A 4,353-nucleotide genomic window follows, 5' to 3' on the forward strand; every position below is an offset into this window, starting at 1 on the left:
AGGAGAGCGGAGCCGCCGTCATCCTGTCAGTTTCAGGATGACAGAGGCTCTGTGTGTAGACGAGCGGGGGATCGGTAAATATCATCTGATCACTCCAGTGTTTGTAAATAACTGGGGATCATCAAATAATCTCTGAATTGGTGCTGACACTGTCCTTCCTTCTGGAGGGTGGCTACTTTTGTTCCCCGTGATCCCTGCGTGTGTTGTAAAGTAGCCACCACTCCAAGCTCACTCCCTTGATGTACTAACATCTCAATACAAATTAGTAAACTAAATGTGAGATTTTAAGTAGGGATGCACCGATATATCGTCCGCCGAAACATATCGGCCGAAAATGGCACTTTTGGCTAAATGCCAAAAGTGCAATTTTTCTGCTGATACAGCGGCACATCCCTGCTTTCTTTCCTCCCCGCTAGGCGCTGCTCTGTGTCGCAGTGGGGAGGAGAGAAAGTGTGACAGCCGGCCGAGCGCTGTGGGAGGAGAGCGCTGTTAGCGGCCAGCGTCTCTTCTCCCACACTGCTTAGCCTCCTATCACAGTCCGGCAAAGCGGTGTGGCGCGGAGACAGCCCACGCTGTCACAGAAGGCTGAGCTCTCCTCCCTGGACCGCTCACTTAGTCTCCTGTGACAGCGTGTCAGGAAGGTGAGCAAGTGCAAACACTCAGTGATCAGTGATCGCTGAGTGTTTGTACATAATTCAATTATGAATGAATGGGAAGTGATCTACATCACCCCCTGTTCATTCATAGTTGTAGTTATAGTAAATATACCATGTCCTCATGTTATCAATGAACAGGAACACTCCTGTTCATTGATAACTGTTTCCTGTTCATTGATAACAGGGGATACAGAAAAAGAGATTGAGGACTTTGTGTCCTCAATCTCTTTTTCTATTTTAAAAGGGAAATATCAGGGGTCTAAGCTTAGACCCCCCAATATTTCCCAGAAGACCCTAAAGGTATAGTAAAAAATAAAAATATTTAATAAAAAATGAATAAAAAAAAAATGAAAAGTTAATAAAAAAAATTAAAATAAAAAACATTTTTGTTTTGGCCTGACATTTTTTTTTTTATTTCGTTTCGAAATTTCCATTTCGGTGCACCTCTAATTTTAAGATTTACCTTCTGAGTTTAGTGTCACTTTTAACCCCTTTGTGACGGGAGACATACACTGTATGTCCCGCCACAAAGTGCCTATATGACTGGCCACGTACACTGTACGTGACAAGTTATTTAAGGCTCTGTAATGCCGGTAACCACTGATTTTTAGCGGTTACCAGCCATTAATGAATGTCTCAGTATTAAGGCAGTCATTAATTAAATAGTTAAGCTTTTGTAAAAGCTTCTTTCTTTGATTGATGAAAGAATGAAGCCGTTACATACAAATACGGGATCGCTAAATAGCAATCCCGTATTTGACAGGTGAAGATGTCAAGGTACCGTGCACGGATGTCCTCACACCGCATGCAGTACCCACACTGGAAGACCAAACGTTTATGACCACACTAGACAAGGTCGATGAGTTTTATACACTTTATTGTAAACAGCAAAACCAAACACAACAACCCCACAACCATCTACAAACAAGCATGAATAAGTAAGGTGACACCAACTAAATATAACCACAAACACATACAAAGGATAACAGGAGCAAATAGATTAATACATACCCTAGGGATGCAAGCGAGGTAAACCTAGGGAGCAGGGCAAGACCAGGGGAGCCAAAGGACAAAGTGTCGGGGTACAGGTAGGTAACAGGACTCAGGACTGGTAGCAGGTAACAGGACTCAGGATTACAAGCAGGTAACAGGACTCAGGATTATAAGCAGGTAATGGCAACAGGACTCAGGATTACAAGCAGGTAACAGGACTCAGGACTACAAGCAGGTAACAGGACTCAGGACTGGAAGCAGGTAACAGGACTCAGGACTGGAAGCAGGTAACAGGACTCAGGACTGGAAGCAAGTAATGGCAACAGGATACTGAGCCACAGTCCTGACTGCAGGGAGGGTTTAAATACCCTCCCAGGAAGCACCAGGTGGTGGTGAGCACTGGAGTCGCAGGTTCCAGCACCACCCAGTGGTGGTCTGGTACCTGACAGTTCCTGGCTGCCTGGAGACACCTGCAGGTGAGCACAGGAACTGCAGGACCTAGCTCCAGCGACACCTGGAGGTGCTCTGGATCCTAAGAATAGCAGAGAGGTATTGCCCAGAGGTATTGCCCAGAGAGTCACCTCTCTGCTATTCGTTTTGACAGCTCGATAGACTGGCCCGATGTTTATAATACATTTCAGGCACAATGTTACAATGTATCTCTGTGCCTGAAATGTATCACTTCTGATCCTCTGGGCAGGATCAGAAACCTTTAGGCTGGGTTCACACCTGGGCGTACGGAAAATGCGCGTTTGCCGCGTGTTTTTACCGCGATTTGCGGTAAAAGAAACGCGCGACAAATGCGTGTTTCCGAGGGCTATCCAGCTGTATCCTAATGGATACGTGCGGCAAATACACCTCGAAGAAGCTCCTGTACTACTTTGGGCGTAGGGCGTTTTTCAGCGCTGTAAAATGCCCAGGTGGGAACCATGCCCATAGGCAATTATTGGTTTTCACATGTTTTCACGTAGGAATGCGCTGTAAAACGCCCAGGTGTGAACCAGGCCTTAGTGAGATCTGAATCTGACATGCTGTCAGGATCAGTCTCTAAGGTAATTATTAGCTGTTCCTAATTTTGGAGCAGCCTAATAATAACTAAAAATTAAAAAAGTGAATTTATCAAGCAGTCATAGTGACCGCTTGATATAAACTGACCAAAAACATTTTTTTTTACTTTTTTTTATAAAAAAAATTGTGTAAAAAAATTAGGAAAAGAAAAATTATATATAAATATATATTTTTTATACTATAATTATTATAAAAAAATTCTAAAAAAAAATCATAATCAAAATTTGTGAAAAAAGTGTTTTCTTTACGTTTTTTCCTCATTTTTGATATTTTATTCAAACTAAGTGAGGCGTTAGGTACACATGTTGGATATAGTTATATAGCCCTATCTGCCCTCTCAAAAACAATATATAATATGTGGGGTTACATTTAGTAAGAAAGTATATTACTGTCATGGAAGAATCACAAATCAAAAATTTTAAGTGTGTCAGTCATTTATGAACAGAAACTGAAAACTAGCTCATTCATGAAGGGGTTAAACTTAATAAAGCAATGGGTCTCGATGGTAATTATCCCAAAATATAGACAGTGTTCTTCACAAGAGGGTGAAGAGTTTGGAGAAGGCAGGAGAAGTGAACAATCTAGGCCAAAATAGCTGATTTGGAGAAATTCTCCAAGAAAGCAACTGCTGGTGTGCGGCTCTTCTCCTGCAGATGGAGGTATCCTGCTTTTGAAATGTGAAACAAACAATAAACCAAAAGAGCACCACAACCTGGTGCAGTAAATGGGTGACAGGGGGGAGGAAAGCTTGAATAACAAAAAAGCACTCACATGTAACCAGAGTGGATGAGGTGTGTAACATATGAACAAGGCGCCTCTGGTGTGGACTATTTTCGCTTGATAAAGAGGGTTTCCTTCGAAACGCGTTGCCGACTGCCTGCTGCCCTTTCACCCCAACATCATCTTCAATTCCCTTGTCATTTCTGACCAGTCACAGGACACAAGTTTAAAGTTCTGCCAGCTTCTTCTCAGCACAAGTGCCAGGGACATAACTCCACTCCAAAGAAGACTGCCTCACTCTGCATGTCCTCCAGGTGATTGGTTTCAGAGATCCCACGCAGGACAGAGCGAGACACTCTACCTCCAAAGGCATACATCACTTCATTCCACATATGATGGGCAGCCCTACAAGCATACCAGTGTGAGTGCATTGATTTTTTTTTTGTAACAAAAGTTTTATTAAATTTCCACAAATAGCGTAGACAGTACACATAGGTTTCAGTAGATATGGTTTTCACATGAGTGCATTGATTTTAATTAATCAATAAATGTTTTTAGATTTACACGATCGGCTTGCTGGTCATTTTTATGCTCTACATTGCTAGATGAGCCACTGCCCTGTGCTGACTGCCACACAGTTTTCTGACAGCTGCATAGATGCAAGGTCCATGGTAAAAATATGTAAAAGAAAACTTTTCGTATGGTTCGGCACGGCAGACTAAGGGCCAATTCACACCAATTGCGGTGCGTTCCAGAACTGCATTTTTCTGTGTTCGCACTGGACTGGAACGCAGGCAATGTTTTGCCACGCATCCAATCGCACTGTTGGCGGTGTGTGTGGCTGCAGTGCCATTTACTTCAATGCACCACCACGTCCCCTCCCACCCCAGAACGAAGGGGGGAGTTTAGTGTGCAA

The sequence above is a fragment of the Nanorana parkeri genome, unplaced genomic scaffold, assembly GCF_000935625.1.
Source record: "Nanorana parkeri isolate BGI_ZX_2015 unplaced genomic scaffold, ASM93562v1 scaffold97, whole genome shotgun sequence".
Classification (NCBI taxonomy): Eukaryota; Metazoa; Chordata; class Amphibia; order Anura; family Dicroglossidae; genus Nanorana; species Nanorana parkeri.